This window comes from Nycticebus coucang, chromosome 24 (genome assembly GCF_027406575.1).
Source record: "Nycticebus coucang isolate mNycCou1 chromosome 24, mNycCou1.pri, whole genome shotgun sequence".
NCBI classification, from domain to species: Eukaryota; Metazoa; Chordata; class Mammalia; order Primates; family Lorisidae; genus Nycticebus; species Nycticebus coucang.
The window spans coordinates 31,941,421-31,960,435 of NC_069803.1; the positions used below are offsets into that span (position 1 = coordinate 31,941,421).

General features: G+C 43.0%; 1 long non-coding RNA gene across 1 annotated transcript in view; it reads left to right on the forward strand.

Moving 5' to 3' along the window:
* The window catches only part of LOC128576525 (uncharacterized), a 141,843-nt gene extending 124,687 nt beyond the window's left edge, over nt 1–17,156 (forward strand). The window contains exons 3-4 of the long non-coding RNA XR_008377412.1: nt 16,738–16,810; nt 17,026–17,156. This is a non-coding gene — a long non-coding RNA (uncharacterized LOC128576525). The remainder of the gene's footprint in view (nt 1–16,737; nt 16,811–17,025) is intronic.
* Nucleotides 17,157–19,015: the final 1,859 nt, after the last annotated feature.

Sequence of the window (19,015 nt, forward strand, 5' to 3'; positions counted from 1 at the left end):
GCTGGAGGCTGGGTCCCCACTGAACTCAGCATTGGGACCATCCTCACTTTGCTTTGAAGTTTCTGTTTTGAATCAGGTTTGGGAAATGTCTTCTCAAAAACCCATGTTACCTGTTGGACTATTTCAGTTAGAGTGAAACTGTTTTTCTTAGGGAAAATCCCAAAGCTTCCTAGGGAAGGTTTGTTAGCTTTGAGCAGGCTTGACATCTTCCTGGTCAGGTCAGCACAGCAAGAAATTGGACAGGTGAAACAGAGAACAAAATCCCACTTCCCTTGCATTTTGTCGGCCAGCTCTTTCAGAACATAGAAAGGAAGAGAGTTCTTCGCATCTTGTGAGACTTGTCATTGTCAACCAATAAGCAAGTATCAGCTTTGAGGAGTGTTTAGTTCATTAACTTCTGTCCACAAAGTCGGCTAAGCCATTTTAGTTCAACCTACCACATGCTTTAAATATAGGATGTCCTGGGTTAGGGACGAGACACATTCCTGGGAATGCCTTTAGGTTGGGTCTGTACTTAACTCTGATCCTTGATGAACAGTGCATATATTATGGTAATAATTGTAACAGTACAAAAATGGCTCCTAAGTGGTAATAATAGTATAAAACAGTGTGATACTGTAATAGTAGTAATAATAATACCCCTATATTGTAATAATAAGTTGCAGAAACCCTTGTGCTCTTTCTTTTAATTCAAACAAACAGAACATAAAAACAAACTCATACAAAAATGTTTAGATAAGAGGAGAAATTTCTAAGAAAGAATATTAAAAGTTAACAGTCACCTAATGTTGCATCAATACTAGGCTAACAGGAGTGTTCCTCGTATTTCTGTTCTAACCAAATCAATCATAACTTTTCCATTTCAATGATTACTCCATTGCCCTCCTTAGCACTGACTGATGTTTTCATTGGCGTGCTGCCCTTAACATGTTTCGTTATTCTCACTTTATCCTTAATAATTGTTCCAACAGTTAAGTGCTGAAGCCTGATGCTCTCCCAGTGGATGATGGCGGCTGGCCTTTCTCCAAATGCTTCGTTATCTCTACTTTCATTTCCTTTGTCATCCCTTTCTCTCCCCTGCAGATTCACCTGGGTTGGCAGTATGCGTTTGTTACAGAGACCTGGTCATAGGGTGAACACTGACTCACAAAACTAAATGAAAAAGTTAAGAGGAAAGTGATGCTGTGCTTTAGCAGCTGTATAAACAATGAGACTAGCCAGAAGAAACAGAGCTGGGCAGAAGAAACTGGCTCCCAAGTTATTAATTTAGTCATAGAATTATAATTATCCTCACTACGAGCTTTGGGAGCTTGTTTGAAGTGAGGGACACTGTATGTTGGGTCATCCCTAACCAAGGGACAGCCTATGTGTATGAATAAACATACTATTAATGTAAAGATTTTAGTATATGTGCTGCCGAAGCGAGCACTAATGTAAAGATTTTATTAGTAACTCATGCTATGAGAATTTTTAAGTTTTTGAAACCAATTAGCCTAATTTTGTACACCCACGCTGATAAAGGGAATGTGATAGTTAAAGGAATTCAGGAAATGCGGCAAGGGAGCAAGAATCTAGTCCCCGTTCCCTGTGCTTCCTTTGCTGTTCTTCAAAGCCCCTTTGGAACATCTGTCTCCAGTGTTTGTTCCACTTGGGTTCTCTTGCTTCTTAATACCAGTGAGATGATTTCCATCCAAATGGACCTTTAGCAAGTGGTGCCATGTGGGGGACAGTGTTCAACCTGCTTTCAAAAGAACCCACGCTGCTGCAGAAGGCAACCGCAGAAGGCAAACACCACCTTTGCTCATACAGCGCACCTGTGGTTTAGTATTAGCTTTTCTAGTTTGACTAGTAATGAGAATCCTGTTGTCCACACAGAAGACTTCTCTTTCCAGATTCGGTTGAATCCTTCTTACAGTGTGACACCTTCCCTCGAGACTCCCACTCCCTGCCCCGGGGTTGGGGGGATCCCTGGCTCCCCTCCTCGGGCTCCCTTTCTGTGTTCTTCTATTACATGACTAGTTTTTGCATACCCATCATCTGCTCTAGACTAAGTGATAGCCAATTTCATGTCAGCTACAAGTCTGGCGTCAATGTTTTCTGACTAACCAAATGATTAAACAAATAGACACTTAAAGCCTTTTGTGGGGCGTTGGGTAAAGTGGTCCAGCCCGACAGTGATTTTTTTTTTTTTTTATTGTTGGGGATTCATTGAGGGTACAATAAGCCAGGTTACACTGATTGCATTTGTTAGGTAAAGTCCCTCTTGCAATCATGTCTTGCCCCCAGAAGGTGTGGCACGCACCAAGACCCCACCCCCTCCCTCTTTTCCTCTTTCTGCTTCCCCCCCCATAACCTTGATTGTCATTAATTGTCCTCAAATCAAAATTGAGTACATAGGATTCATGCTTCTCCATTCTTGTGATGCTTTACTAAGAATAATGTCTTCCACTTCCATCTGACAGTGATTTTCAATTGAGGTGCCATGGCATGTGCCCCAAGAGGATCCTCCATGTTCTGTGAAAATTTTCAAGATCATTAATTAAATTTCAAAATTAATTAGTTAAATTTCCAAAAGAAGTTCAAAGCAAAGTGTTTTTTTGCTCTTTTTCTCTGATCAACATAATTGAAGTGTGCTACAGAAGTTTAACTATAGGTTCAAATGTGCCATGAGATAAAAAAGGTTGAAAATTTAAAAAGGATGAAAAGAGAGAGAAAAAAGGTTGAAAAACACTGAGCTAGAGGCTAATTTTCCTCCATTTTCCCTCTTCAACTTGATTTAAATATAGTTTTTACCTAGTCTTCTAAATTTCAAGGCTAAAGGATATTACTGGTAAACATGTTCCTGGGGCTTAGAAAAGCAAATAAAAAATGTTGACAATAAAGAAAGTAAACTCTATTCAAAACAGAATGATTTAAGAAAATAATAAACAGTCGCATTTTATGTGTTCAATGCACTGTACTTTTTAATCCGTTTTTTAAATTTGACGTTGACAGTAAGTCTTTAAGGGAAATAAATTAGTTATTATTTCACCGTGTTACTCAGAGGAAAGGTAGGGATATTAAGGCGCTTACCCAGATCACAGAACAACAGATTTCAGATCCCAACTTCAAGATTCTCTGTAACCTCCTTCCAGACACCAAGTAGGAGGGATAGTGGGCAGCTTCGGGAACCATAAAGGTGCCTTCTCTCTTTGCAATCCTGAGTTTTTGTTGTGTTTTGTTTTGTTTGGGGTATATATGTTCACGTGTGTTTAAAGTAGTCTCGATTTTAACTGCCCATTTGGGGGTTCCCTTTAGCTATGAGTTTGTAGATGGGATCTTGGACCAAGTGGCAAGATCTCTTTATTGGCAGTTGCCCCTGAAAGTTCGATAGAAGAAAGAAGAAAAACTGAATCTTCTTTTCTTTTCTTCCGTTTTTCTTTCTTTCTTTTCTCCTTTAGCAGTCACAGAGCCGGCCCCACTAGGTGCTGCACGGCTGGCACTCCTCCCCCCCAAGAACTGACATTTGCAGAGTGACCTAAATCTAAATACACACTAGACCATAACACAGGGTTTTGAGAAGTTACTCTTTTCCCAGTTTTATAAGCTGCCTTATATATGTTGTGAGTTTCATTTAATTGTCTCTATGGAATTGCTTGAGATAAATTAGACTATTGGGACTCTTCTAACATCTGTAGCCTTGCAGAATTTTATTAAATAAAATAAATGTCAAGAGAAGCCTCCATGGACAAAATCAACAGAGAAGCAGTTGTCCCAGGCAGCAGGAGGCAGTGGGGAACTGTGGAAGGGGTTAGACGCCCGTGCAAAGAAGCGTGTTCAAACCCCATTCCTTCCCTGTGGTGGCAGGAGAGGTGTCTGTGCGAGGAGGTCATAGATCAGGTCATCCTGGCCAGATCTAGCCAAGTGAGGAGGGAAACACATGAATACCCGTCTGCAGCATCAGTGCCCTTCGTCCAACCTTCGCCTTCTAGTGACACAGAACTCCCAGGACTGTGCTTGTTGCTACGAGGTGCACGTTCCAGTTTACCACATCACTGAGATGCATTCATGCCAAAGGGACCCTGAGTTCCGGGTTGGTTCCACAGAAGCAGAGGTTTCCTAATAGTGACTCACAAAGCTCAGAGCAATTGTACTGCCAGCTAGCTCCCTGTCCACAATTTTCTGATCATTATAGGAAATAGGTTACAAAACAAGAAATGTTTTTTTCTTGTTCCAGGTGGTTTCACAGACTTACCTGCCATCACGTGTCACCTTCTCAGACGACAGAACAGAATTTCTGTAAAGTAAAAACGTGTTGGCATGTGGCTTAAAATGTTTCAAAAATTTTTTACGTCAGGTCTCTACAGTATTGGTTAGATGTGCACAGGGACATGGAAAATTTATTAGGACTATAAACATTACATGTCCAAGAATGATTACATCATTTTTATTGCTTTCAGCAATGTCTGGTGCAAGAAAACGTTCTCGTCTTGGAGAAACTAATGAACCACGTTTATGATCTGCAAATTTGTACTGAGTACTAGGGTGATATTCACTGACCTGCCAGAGCAGGGAATTTCCACCTTACACTGTGTTACTACTCAAAGTGGGCAAAACAAATTAGGACGATTATTTGAGAGAGAGGCCCATGATGCATCCAAGTGTTAATCTTCTCCAACCAATTGAGAAGGTGTGAATACATTAATACATTAACATCTAATCAGACTAGATTAGAAACTGAAGAGCCTTCCTGGTCTGGGATGGTTGCATCTGCTTTCTAGCAAATTTTAAGAGCAGGTATGGGTGCCCTCTGCAGTTATTATCTGTAGAATGTGGTTCTTAACTGTGTCGGCTTCTATTCGAAATTGGGAGATGTTAATGACATCTCTCTTCTTTATCTAAACACCTAGAGAAATAATAAATGGAAGTCCATGGTTTCCTCTCAAAGCAAAGGGCTCCCCCACAACATTGATTGGAGAAGGTATCAGGGCTGGCTACCTCTGTCCTCCAACTTAACTTGGATAAAACAGCATTCCTATAATCAGAGACCCTTCCTTGGTGAGCTTCTCAGAGAGAGACAAGAAACGGCCTGAGTAGCCCACAGAGAACTGAGTGACCAGTCTGTTACGTCCCTGCTGTGGACTATGGCCACAGTTCCTGGTTCACATTACCCAGTGGAAAACAATATTTCACCCATCTGCTAAGGGAACAATTGAATAGGGGGACAGAGAGAAGAATCAGATTTACTCCTGCCCATGTGGCTTCCTCTAGTTATTATTAAGAAAGACAACACTCTAGTTATTATGTCTCCTTCAGACGGTCCCTATAAAGCTTCAGGTATTTCTGTTGAAGAAATCTGCAAAGCGTGGGTGAGTCTGAATATAAATAAACAATAAAACTCTGAGAAATTTCTCTAATTATAATAACACACAATCTAATTATGTAAGCGACCTTTTTCTTTTGCCCCTGGAGAAGAATCAAGTAAGAATCATGAGGTCCGACTCCTTTAGCAGGAGTAAAATCCCAGGTCTTGACAAACAAGGCCGACCCAAGACCCAAAATAGAGGCGTGAGCGGGTCAGAAGAACACTCCTCCTCCCCTGATTTTTACATTCAAATGAAAAACTCTGATGTAGACTATTTCATTAAAACATTTTATTTTAAAGTGTTTAAATCTCATAGCAGTGAGATTTTAAATCAATTTTTTTCTTTTTTCTAATTGTTTTTTATTAAATCATAACTTTGTACATTGATGTATTTATGGGGTTCAAGAGTACTGCTTCAATGTACAATGTGAAATGCTTACTAAATCAATTTTTTCACTCCAAGAGCAAAACAAAATAATAATAAGGTAAACCAATATCTGTTACTCACATTCTCTACAATAATCAATCCAGCCTGGTGTGAACACCTTGGAAAACAACATAGGGACCTAAGTCTACCACCGTCTGAAGGGGTGAGATTGAACAAGTTGCTAAAGGCCTTTTCCAGTATTTAATACTCTCGTCTTTTCTTTTTTTTTCAAGACAGTCTCACTCTGTCGCCCTGGGTAGAGTGCCATGTCATCATAGCTCACAGCAACCTCAAACTCTTAGGCTCAGGCAATCCGTCTACCTCAGCCTCCCAAGTATCTGAGACTACAGATGCTTGCCACAATGCCCAGCTAATTTTTCTACTTTTAGTACAGATAGGATCTTGCTCTTGCTCAGGCTGGTCTCAAACTCCTGAGCTCAGGTGATCCACCTGCCTTGGCCTCCCAGAAGGCTGGGATTACAGGCTGAGCCACCGCTTCCGGCCCTAATAGGCTCTTAAAGTGAGAGCTATAACACTTCAGAACTGGAAGAAACTTTGTAAGTAGCCTATTCAGGCACCTTTTTCTAGAGATAAACTGAAGACAAAGCATAGGGGTCTTTCTCAAGGTCAGCTGAATTAAAAGAACAAGAATAGGACCGAAATCTCTTGCTTTACAACATCTTTTCCTCCAGTGCAGAGCTGCTGTGAGGATAATATAAGAATATGTTTGTCAAAGAATGGCAGTGTATGGCTTTAAATAAATATTACTAACATGTCCCTGTGTAACATCCGGGAACAATAGCCCACAGATGGGCTTTTAGGTACTTGACAGAAAGGAATCTGCGAAATTGAGTTAATTATATTAGTAAAAAGAAAAATGAGCACCCTGTAAATATTTCATTTAGTATTTAGGAGGGAAAAAAAACTATCTGAAGTGTTAAAAAACGCAATTAAGATTTTCTTCCCGTTCAACATTATTACACATAGTAAATATTTTCTGTTTCTCCCTTGGACTAGTTGTTCTTCCTTGTGTTAATTCTAACTCCTTTAGTCTCTGTCATTTAAGTTGGACATATAAACAAAAGAGAACTAGAATATAAAAAGATTTCTAAGATATGCTTTAGTAAGAATAATTAAAAGGGATTAGACCAGATCTAAATCTGTGCTGCAAAGGCTCTGGGGAAGTACCCGTGCTTAAACAGACATTAGCGAGCGTTGCCTTTACTTGTAACATTGGTGCACACGACCTTTGGCCCACTGGTTAATTTGCCATACGAAACAAAAATGGAAGACTCTATTCTGAGGCAAGTGCAACGGCCGCCTTTCACAGTTAACGGCGACAGTACCACGGGGGTCTGTGGCTTTGCTGTGCTTGCCCTTGTGGATGTCCTCCGTGAGGATGACCACGCTGCACCTGTCGTCTGACTCAGACCGACTCACTTCATCCATTCTCATTTAATTAAATGAAGCCTGACCTTTGGGAGTCCTGTTCTGTTCTCATTTCCGTCCTGTACACCAACCTCAAGGCAACATTGAAAGAACGATCACACTGCAAGTATCTTCCACTGCGGGAAGCTCTTGGTTTTCGATCAGCATCTTAAAATGAGCTGAAAGAACTCACTTTTAAAAAAGGTCCACAGTGAATCTTCCCCTCACCCACCCTTCAAATTCTTTATGTACCCGAATGACAGCTCTGGATTTTTATATACAACATCAAATCTGTCTTAAAATCAGCTTAACTGCTAATTTACAGTACACTCAACAGTTTACATGAAGAAAAAAAGGTGTAGAACATTGAGAAAATACGGCATCTTAAGAATCCAGCCTTTTCTTTTGTACTTACTAAGATTTGTAGCCCACTGCCTAAAACTGATTATAGTTTATTATACAATTGGCAAAGGATGACTAAAAAATGATTTTTTTTTTTTTAGGAAATATGTGAAATTGGTCATGTGGAAGCAGATTCCCAAATAGTTTTCAAAACAGAAATAACACCTTTATAGATTTCACATTAAGCAAGAATAGCTGCCTTATATTAATATATTACTAATGAATTCAATTTGGTTTTTTAAGTACTTCGTTTCACTTAACTGTGATGGTAGTAAAAAGGAGAGACTTAACAGAAATATTCATTATATTTGACATTTATCACTTTATTTTTTATCACTTTTGCCAACAATTTGAAGAGGTAATGGATTCAAATTTGAACATAAACTTCAAGTGTGTTCAGTCTAAATTGTTTGCTCAGTATTCATTTAACTTAAAGGAATATTCAGGGTTTGGGGTGTCTTTTTGTGTTTTTTTTTTTTTTTTTCTGGTTTGGCTTATTTGTTTATTTGTTTGTTTGAGACAGAGTCTCACTCTCTTGCCCTGGGTACAGTGCCATGGTGTCAACCTCGCTCATAGCAAACTCAATCTCCTGGGGTTAAATGATGCTCCTGCTTCAGCCTCCTGAGTAGCTGGGACTACAGGCACCTGCCGCCACACCTGGCTAATTTTTCTGTTTTTATTGGAGATGGGGGTTCTTGCTCTTGCTCAGGGTGGTCTCAAACTCCTGAGCTCAAGGGATCCTCCCACTCGGCCTCCCTGAGTTCTGGGATTACGGGTGTGAACCACCGCACCTGGCCAGGAATGTTTGGTTTTATGTGAGGTAATGGAAATACTATTCTCTGTCAGTGGAACTACGAAAAGAGGTTGATTGGTAAAATGTCTGCATTTTGAGGAAGATGGTTATAGACCAATGTTTTGCTACCTTGGCTGGACTTTATGACAAGCAGAGCTTTTGTTTAAAAGAGACTGGTGTCTAAGCCCTACCTCTGAGTCTTTCTTTGTGATTAGGTCTGCGTATTGGTAGTGAATGTTCAATACTTCTCCCAATGCCTCTAACCCTCAAGCAGGATGGAGAACCTCTTCTTCTAGAATTAATCACTCTGCTTTCCGACACTAAGATTTTGTTGTTCCACAGATGTGTGCTGAGCTGTCAATACACAGATAAACTGAAACCCCATTGTTTGGCTTTGGACACCACCTATTTAGTGAAAACACCCTAATTCCAGTCACATTTTACAAACAGGACCTGACACAACTTGCAGACCCAAATCATTCATCCCACCCAGCAGTCTCCTTGAGGACAGCATAAGGCATGCGGGAAAAACTTGATTTGTTTTGAATGAATAAGGGCAGGATTCAGCCCTGCCCGAGCAAATGAGCTTTAGTTCCCAACACCGTCCAGGCATTCCATTAGAAACATGCTTCAGGGAGCGGTGGAAACCCATCTTTGCTGGGATATACTCCAGAAGACCACGTGGCGTGCTGCCCCATAGGCCGTGCGTTTTAATATCTCACCTCCTTCTCCTAGAAAACTTACTCTAAAGCCTCTCGTAGTCTAGTTTAAGCTGTTTTGTTTTAATATATTCTCCTTTGTCTTCAAAAAGACCATCTTCCTTGGAAGAGCTCTGTGTTCCTCAGAGGGGGCTGGAGTACAGGTGGAGCTTTGTACTCTGTTCCTGACTAGTGCTCAAAGTGCGGCCTCGGTGGTAGTCAACCCTGAGCAGGCAAGAGCATCACCCAGGAGCTTTGAAAAATTACCCAGCCCCCCCCCCCCACCAGACCAACACCATGTTGTCATCATCTGTCCATAGCAAAATAGCTTCCAGCCATCACAAATTGGCAAAATACATGTGCATATTTAAATTCCTCAGCTCTGTCCAGGCATGGTGGCTCACACCTATAATCCTAGTGCTCTAGTGCTCTGGAAGGCTGAGGCAGGTGGATTGCTTGAGCTCAAGAGTTTGAGACCAGCCTGAGCAAGAGCAAGACCCCATCTCTAATCAAAATAGAAAGACTAGCCGGCCATCATGGCGGGCACCTGTAGTCCCAGCTACCTGAGAGACTGAGGCAGGAGGATTGCCTGAGCCCAGGAGTCTGAGCTATGCTGTGATATTTTATGAAGTTTTCTTATTTATTTACGAGCAGGATTTACGAGCAGGATGTGTGAAAGCTGGGGAGTATACAGGGTGGCCATGAAGTTCTGTGCAATTTGAAACCGCACATGAACTTTTACGGCCCTTCTGTATGAGAGATAAATGTGCAAATTAACAATCAGTCTACATGTGTTATAAGGGCTAGTTCAAAAAAGGAAGAAAAAAGAAGAAAATGAGCCTCCATAGAACAATGGAATCGAAGCAACTACTTGGTTGTTCCAAATAACAGGCCTGGTTGTTTTCCTTTTGGAAACCTTACTGTCATTACTGACTTAAGCCAAAACAGTTCTCAGGTATAAAATAACAAATGGAAACCTGCAGAGGGTGGAAAGCGAAAGGGGAGAAAGGTGTCCACTCCTCATTTTTTACCCCACGTCTTGTTTTCCTTCCCCCCCCCCCCATAAAAGCTGCCAGTTCTCTCAGTGATTTATTACTCTCACTTCAAGGGTTCACGGGGGACATTTAAGGTTTGGTTTAGGGAAACGGCACAGAATTAAAGGGTACTGAGAAGCCCTGAGCTTCTCTGGGGACGACAGACATACTCCAAGGCTTCCGCAGACTGCAGTTGCATCCATTGGTTAATGGCAAATTTTTCTAAAAACCTGCCTTTTGAGCTGCAAGTTTCCCATTTGTGTTCTTAAAGGAAGAATAAAGTAGCCGGGCTCTATGGTAATAGTCATTTAAAGGGAAGCACTTTCTGCACAAAAGGAGCCATCTGGAGACAGGGCCTGCCTCCTCTGTTTATCGTGGTTCCCCAGACAGCACCTCTGGGAGGGTCCTGAGTTCTTCCACTTTGCAGCCGCCATGGCATTCTGCTATAGGATATTTGCAAGCAGAACTTCCCTGCAGCCCTCTCCTCTCAGCACCAAGATTATGTCTCTGGCACCTTCTGGTGTTCACAGTGAGGACAGATCTGCATATCTGCTTTGTGAACTGGGAGGTAAGAATCTAAGTTCAACTGTGACAAGTCACAGTCTTTCTGGGCCTCCAATATCTTACCTTTAAAACAATGGCTGGGGCTGAGCGTGGTGGCTCAGGCCTGTAATCTCAGGAAGCTGAGATGGGAGGATTGGTGGAGGCCAAGCGTTTGAGATCAGCCTGGCAACACAGCTGGTTGTGTTACAAAAAATTGAGAAATTAGCCAGGCATGGTGACAAGGGCCTCTAGTCTCACCCACTCAGGAGGCTGAGGCAGGAGGATCCCTTGAGCCCAGACATTCGAGGCTGCAGTGAGTTATGATCACACAACTGCACTCCAACCTAAATGACAGAGCAAGACCTGATCTCTACAAAAAAAAAAGCGATGGCCAGGGCTGGAGGTAAACGGTATAATTAATGATTTATTCTCATGGCAGTTGTCCAAGCTGTTGGATGACCTATCCTTTTACACAGCCACATGTACACAGGCACCTCACGCACTTCCATGGTTTGAGAAATAACAGTGAGTAGTATGAAGAGCTGTTTTTTGATTGGTTGGTTTGCCACAGGGACACCAAGCTGACTCAAACAGAAGGAATTCTCTAAATTTTCACATTTTGTGATTCTGTGTTAACATGCAGCCTCTGAGGAAGCTTCTCCTGTACTTGTAGAATCAGTAAAAGCAACAACCCACCAACGGCATTTGACCATTAATTTGGAGGGCTTCTACATATTTGACATGTGCTTACCTGTGACAAAGAGTATTAACGTTTTGTGGCCAGTGTTCTGGCCTTCTGCTCTCACCCATTTCATCTGAGGGGAGTTTGACTTTCTGCCTTGTGGATGGCATCTCTCCCTCTTCCAGGTCTTGAACACACTGAGTTGTCATAAGCCAACATTTGGGAGCATAGTTGAGGAAGAATTTGAGATGACAGAGGACAAACGGGAAGATTTAGATGGAATGTAATCAACAAAATTATAAGAACTGGAACAGGAGGTCACTTGTTCAAGGTCTCGTGTGTGTGTGTGTGTGTGCGCACATATGGGACTCGTGTGTGTGTGCGCGCGCACATACGGGACTCGTGTGTGTGTGTGTGTGTGCACATATGGGACTCGTGTGTGTGTGTGCGCGCATACGGGACTCTTGTGTGTATGTGTGTGTGTGCACATACGGGACTCGTGTGTGTGTGTGCGCGTGCACATATGGGACTCGTGTGTGTGTGTGTGTGTGTGCGTGCACATATGGGACTCGTGTGTGTGTGTGTGTGCGTGCACATATGGGACTCTTGTGTGTGTGTGAACATACGGGACTCGTGTGTGTGTGTGTATTTGTGTGTGTGCACATATGGGACTCGTGTGTGTGTGCGCGCGTGCACATATGGGACTCGTGTGTGTGTGCACATATGGGACTCGTGTGTGTGTGTGTGTGTGTGTGCACGCGCACACGTATGGGACTCTTGGCTCTATCTTTTCAATGCCACCCTGGGATCTGATAACTGGTAATAGGAACGATAACTGTGGGATGAATAGCAGAGAACTGGCACCACTTCCCTTTCTCCTTGTGCTCACCATTGCAACTGCTCTCACACTGCTCCCCCAAGGCTCTCTAAGCCTGAGTCCGTCTGAGGCTTTCCTACCTGTTAGGCATCCTACAGCGCCAGCTGCTAGAGGGAAGCAGCTGTGCCGGACATGCTGTCTGCTGTCCCCTGGCGGCTGAAGGCCCTGCCATGCGGAGATTTTTGTCAGCAGTTTCCCTGAAGGAAACAGTTTGCTTTTGGTGCTGCAGGTGACCTGCATTGCTGGATGGCTCCTGGGGTTATGTCACAGAACTTCACCGATTCAGTAAATCAGTACACTAATAAAGGTGGCTGTCTCTCCCTTCCCCTGCCCCTCCTCTGCTTGTCAATGGTACAAACCCACCTCTGATGCTTCCGATTTTATTTATGGGGGCTACTCATGACAGTTCCCTGCCACAGGGGCCCAGTTATGGCAGGATCATTAAATAGTAGAGGAAGATAGAAGGGTATGTCAAATGAAGGAAAATGTCTTAAGTACTGATAACCAGGAATTTAAAAACATTCATTTCTATAAATGAGGAAACAATTACATTGACGTGAGTGGCACAGGACACCACTTCAAGGATTCAGTCAACTCAGTGTTAAACTAAAGTCTCATCCCAGTGGGATTCCAGTAGAACCAAGACAGAAAATTTAGGAGACAGATGACATTCCTTGCTCTGGTGCTCACATAAAAATGTTCCATTTTGTTAATGTGAAATAATTTAATTAAATGAAGGGGACAGTAAGCAAGGGATGTCCATTAGCAGCACCGGATCATTTCCTCTTCGGATTATTCATGAAATACTTAAGTACTAGGTAGTCTGATCTAGTTATAGGGGAGAGCACATTAATTTTAATAGGGTCTGAAAAAAATGAATCAAGAAGAATGAATTTTCATCTTCAAATTACCATGATAACCCATTCCAAAGACTAAGTGAAATGACAATCGGATTATCTGTTCCGCAGTTCTGTTTCCTTAATGCAGATAACTGATATTTGCGTGTAATTTGGAAATGTTACTTGAAAAAAGTAACAGCCAAGCAGAATTAAGAGCAGATAGATCAATAAATAAGCCATTAGGCTCTCTATTCAAAATGTCAACTGCAGAGCGTTCCAGCCCATGTGTTTGCTAACCATTGTCTTTTTCACCATCAATTCATTTTTCTGGTCCTGTTAGGGAAGCTGATTAGAAGACATGGGGCTAAAAATAAAACCAAGGTCATGGATTTTACTTCCATACACTCCAAATGCTAACATTTTAAGGCCTCAAGTCGCATTGTTGCAGCCTCCTTGCAAAGACTTCTCTGATTCTCTGTTCACATCCTCATTCCAGCAGGCCCAGAATTGGCCTCGTTCCCAATTCCATCTTTTTCTTGTCCATGGAGTCACTTTCCAAAGAATATTTATCATTCCAGGTCCAGGTGACTCACTGTTTTCTACATGAAGGCTTCCTGGATCTCCATAGCCTCACAAAGCATTGTCCACCGCTGGGCTCTGTGGCAGGCCGTGTGACACTCCATGAAAGTTGCCATCTAAGCCCCGTGTTATGTCACTTGTCATCTTTGACTATATAGCAAGTTCCCCAAGGACAGGAACAGCTTCTTATTTTTTGTGACATACTACTTTATGAAAATTATAGGCTACAAAAGAAATGAGTGTATTAATTCATTAACAGAGTAATGGATGGCAAGCCACTCTGAAAAGAGGTGAGTGACAAGCTGGCTATTTAACGCTTCAAACTCCTGTTTCCTCTCTCTGGAGAGGAACAGAGGGAATTCTTTGGGAAGGAGGGCCATTTCTAAGGCGGAAGGCTGCATTACCCGAAGGAACACAAGAGGGAGCCCCTGACATCCCAGTGGTGGAGGGGAAGACAAATGCGCCCTTCACTTTAGGAAAAGGGTTGCATGAGCTCCCTAATCCCTCTTCAGGTTTGTACTAGCACAGGCTTCACCTTTTGCCTTTGCAAATTAAAAAAAAATAAATAAAAATTAAAAAGGCAAAATAGAGAAATAACAAATATGAGAGTCATCGGGAAGTATGCTGAGATTGCATCTAATAAAAATATTCTCCCTAAAGTTTTGCTCTTTCTTTTGTATGCTAGAAGGAACAAACTGAATTAATTTTATTTAACAACAAATGCTTACCTCTGTGTATACCTATGCGGAAACTGTGTGTTCTGTGTGGTAGCTCGTGTTTTGGTTGTGCAGCATGATTTAAGGGAAAATATTCTGGCCCAGCACTCAGCAGATTTGGATTTAATCCCATTGACCCCATTGCTTGAATTTTACATAATTCGTCACTTTTTACTTCTGCTTCTCAGTTTTTAGAATCTAGGGATGAATTAGATGATTTCTAAGGAGCCCTTCAAGTCAAATAGTTTACAGGATTGTGAAGTATGCTGGCTTTATGAAATCTCTGGTAAACACGTCTATCACATGGATATAGCTTGTAGGTCCCTTTAGTAAAAGAATCAGCATGAAATTGACCTGTTTAAGACCCAATGTTTTAGCAACCAGGGAGGAAGACATTGGTACTTGTACTTTGAAGCTATCGTGTTTTTGAGAATTGTTTACACAGGCCTATTACTCATATGGTCTTGAGGTGACTCATTTTTGGTGGCTGGGTTCGTTCTAGAAATACATGGAGACATTACTCTATCTTTCTGATTAGTGTGTTGGTCTAACTGAACACCCAAAGAAATGATTTTTGGTTTTGTTTATTTTCGGGGGGTGAGGGGGTAGGGAATCATCTGGGGATTGTAAAGACAGTTCTGTTTTGTTTTAAGCAGTATCTGTTAAGTGTCTATTTAGAGGAGTAAATAAAAGTTCCCTAGATTAAAAATACTGTTCAAAGCACTTACATAACTACATAATAACAGACAACATTGTTGCTATAACGCTGAGCTGAACAACCTGTACCCTGTTTTTTTGCAGTTTCTGGCCGGGGCTGGGTTTGAACCTGCCACCTCCGCTCTATGGGGCTGGTGCCCTACCCCTCTGAGCCACAGGCGCCGCCCAGGTGCCCTGCTTTTAGAACTCACCCTCCACCTCATCTCAGATCACACTCTTCTTTCCCCCAACACCTTTCTTCTCTTGTCCTCTCTGTCTCTTTGCTGTTATGAATCTTATATTCCTCTATCAAGACAAAGGAAATAAAATGGCCTGATTACCCTGTGGAGAAAATTCGCAATTCTGAAAAAAAAAAAAAAATACAAGAGTTCAAGAGTTTTCTTCTCTGGAGAAGGGGAGGGGAAGTGGTTTTGTGAAAGGAACAGCAAAAAATAAATAAATAAATAATCCAGGGATCTCACCAAGTGTAAAGCATCGGTTATGCCCTAGAAGGCAGGAAAGGTGCACATGGGAAATATTGTAAACTGTGTCATTCTCATGAAAAGATGTGGAGCATACAGGGTTCTAAAACTGAGGGATGAACTTCATTCATTCATTCATTCTCTCGACCGCCATGGAGGATCTTCTATGGGCCCGGTCCTTGGGACCGAAGTTAAATCAGATATGTTCCCTGGTTTCCAGATGATCAGATAAAAAAGTAAGCAGGTAGACATAAAAGATCAGAGAAGAGGAGTGGCACCTGTGGCTCAAAGGAGACGAGTGCTGGCTCTGTATGCCGGAGGTGGTGGGTTCAAACCCAGCCCCAGCCAAAAACTGCAAAAAAAAAAAAAAAAAATTGGAGACAAGGAAGCGTATACCCCCAGAGACTCGTGACACAGGGAGGAATAATGATTTTTCTGCGGAGCACAGTGAAGAACTAGGGAGCCTTTTGTAGGCAGGTGCAGGGCAGAAGGGCACCCCACACAAAAGGAAAGCTTTGCCGCCACACAGGGATAACAGTGGCACAGTGTATTCAGGGAACTGAGCGTGCTTGGGATTACTGAAGATCAAAGTTCAAGAGAGGACAAAAGGGAAGCTGAGCTGGTGAATCAGGGATGAGACTGACATGGGTAAGAAGCTCTGTGCCCTGAGTTAACCTGTCTGCCAGTTTGCCCTAAAGGCAATGCGTTTCCTTTTGGGAAAACAGTTTTATGTGGTGCGGGGGAAGAATGCTGAGATTACCACTTGGGAGAGAGAACACCACCGAAACTCTGAAAAGGTGGATGTGAGCGGGATAAGAACGAGGCAGAGAGACCAGATAGGAGGCTATAGGAAAAAATTGGTGAGGACTGATGGAGAGTGAGGTTTGTGTAAGAGCGAGCTCCACCCACCTGCCTTTTCTGACTTGGATTTTGCATAAGTATACCATTCTTCACAGTAGTGAACAGTACTTCGAGTTTGAGCATGTTTTTCTAATTTTAAAAGACTTTTTCTCACTTTAATTTGTCCTCTTATCTGCTACCTAGGGCAAAATGACTTCACTAATGTTTTACGTGTGAGGAGACGAAGCAGAGAGTTGGTAGTGAAACTGGGATTAGAATTTGCATGCTGGCGTCTGAATTTTTATCCTTTCTTTATTTCTCTCTTTCTCTCTCTTTTTTTTTTTTTTCCGGTTACAGGAAACCCTTCTCCTAAGCTGCTAAAGAGGAGCTTATGTTGAGCTGGGATGATGGCCAAAACGTAATCAATAAGGTTACTAAAACAGAAATCAATGGTGTGCTTTTTACTGGGCGAAAAATTCAGCTTCCAAACACACAAAGACCAGTGTGTGTGCATATGAGTGCGCGTGTGAGAAAGAAAGGGTACACACAGGGTGCCATAAAGTTCGAGTAAAATTGCACATGAAGTTTATAGCCACTGTTGTCTATGCCCAGTTGCACGTGACTTGTTTTTTCTTTCTGATACAGACAAACTTGGGTGCACACTGTCCAGCTTTATTCCTGGTTTTCTGTGTACGTGGGTTAGGAAGAAACTCAAATCAGTGCAGAGGGGCAGACCAGGGGAGTTCCAACGCCTTGGAAACAGAGTTCTCCTGTAGATAGGTTTCAAATGAGAATCATTGAAGAGACTGCAATGCCAACTGTGTTTCTCAGAAGCCACTTCCAAAGAGTCCAACCAGCGATCCTGTTATGCAGAAAGAACAGATTTCTCCATGAGGATTTTGGTTTTTAGGATTTTTTCTTATTTTGTTATAAAACCTGCCCAATAAGAAACACCTTTGTTCCCGTGAGCACCTGGCTTCAATTATATATTTTTTCTTATTACTAGAGAGAGGCAGGTTGTGTAATCAGACATAATTTTCACAGCTAAAAATAACCTAACGCCTGTTATCAGGTCTTTGGGCCCAAAACAAGGACGTCCCTTCAGGTGGCGCTTTCTTGCTGAGTTTGCTTTTCACTTTCTGGAGTCATTTTTCTGGGAGGGCCGTTCTGGCACTGAGTGTTAGTGAAATGGTAAGCACACACGTCAAGGAATAGAAGGCTCTGGAAAAACAAATAAGGACCTTCAGAGTTTCTCAGATGTCTGCACAGTCCCTGTAACAACCGGGCAAGCAGCTTGGTGCTCGGATTAACTCCGCTGGCCTGCCCCGAAGAGTGTACGCGGGTGTCACCCCCGGGGAAGGTACAGGGTGTCACCCCGGGGAAAGGTATACAGATGTCATCCTCAGGAGAATGTATGTGGGTGTCGCCCCTGGGAGAAGACACATGGGTGTCACCCCTGGAAGAAGGTACATGAGTGTCACCCCTGGGAAAAGGTACGTAGGTGTCACCCCAGGGGAAAATACACGGTGTCACCCTGGGGGAAGGTACGTAGGTGTCACCCCGGGGGAAAATACAAGGTGTCACCCTGGGGGAAGGTACGCGGGTGTCACCCCGGGGCGCTGCAGAGCGAGCGCAGGTTCGTCCCGGGCTCCCGGTCGGCGCACCTTCCCTCATCCACTGTCTTCTGATCGCAGGTAGCTTAAAAATAGTTCATTTATCTGATTGACGGGGACTCGCCTTAGAAACAAATGCTACGTTGACTTTAAAACGGAGAAAGCCTGATTTCTCCAGAGATGAAAAGTAGGTAAGGAAACCAGGACTGCGCAGCCGAGGGTGATGCCTTCCGGGCAGGGCGTCCCTTCCGGGCAGGGCGTCCCCTCCGGGCAGGGCGTCCCCTCTGGGCTCCGCTCGGCGACCTCAGCTTCCTGGAGATCCCGTCGGCGCGGCCCAGTGACAGGGAGCACCTGCCCCTGCGGCTGCGAGGAGCAGAGCTGAGGCCTTAATGGTCAAATAGTGAATTGTGACTCATTTATTTACTTAGGGAATTGAGGGCCCTGAGTTCTACCATCAAATGTGTAGAGATTTATTAGGAAAGGGCGTTTTAAGAGCCACAAGAACAAAAGCTTTAAGTTTTTCTGTAGTAGGAAAGTCTCTAAACAGCGGGGATGTTAAAAGTTAAATCTAAATTTAGAAAAAAGCAGCAGCGCTGCCGTGGCGCACACTCACCTTCGGAAGTTAGGGCCCCCCTGTCAAAAATGAAGTTCACAGGCATAAATACATCGTTTCCTCCTTACGTAGAAAGGAAGTAAAGTGAGGGCTGCAGGGTCCTCCGGCCTCGGCCCTCCCAGGTTAAAGCAGGTGGCAGTGACTGCAGGGCATTTCCCGTCCCCTATCACAGGCCTTGGAGAAGACGTGACCTTGATAAACTGACCGTGAGGCTACGAGAATTATTTATCACCCTCCCTGTGTTACATCTCCCAATACAGGGACGATCCTGCCAGCTCGTATTTCCTCCTGCTGCTTTAAAGGCGCAGAATTACCCAGAACACTGACTTCGATTTTGCCGAGGATGGATGGTTATATGATCCGAAGATTCCACACGCGCTCTGCCCCCCAATTTTATTACTATAACGTC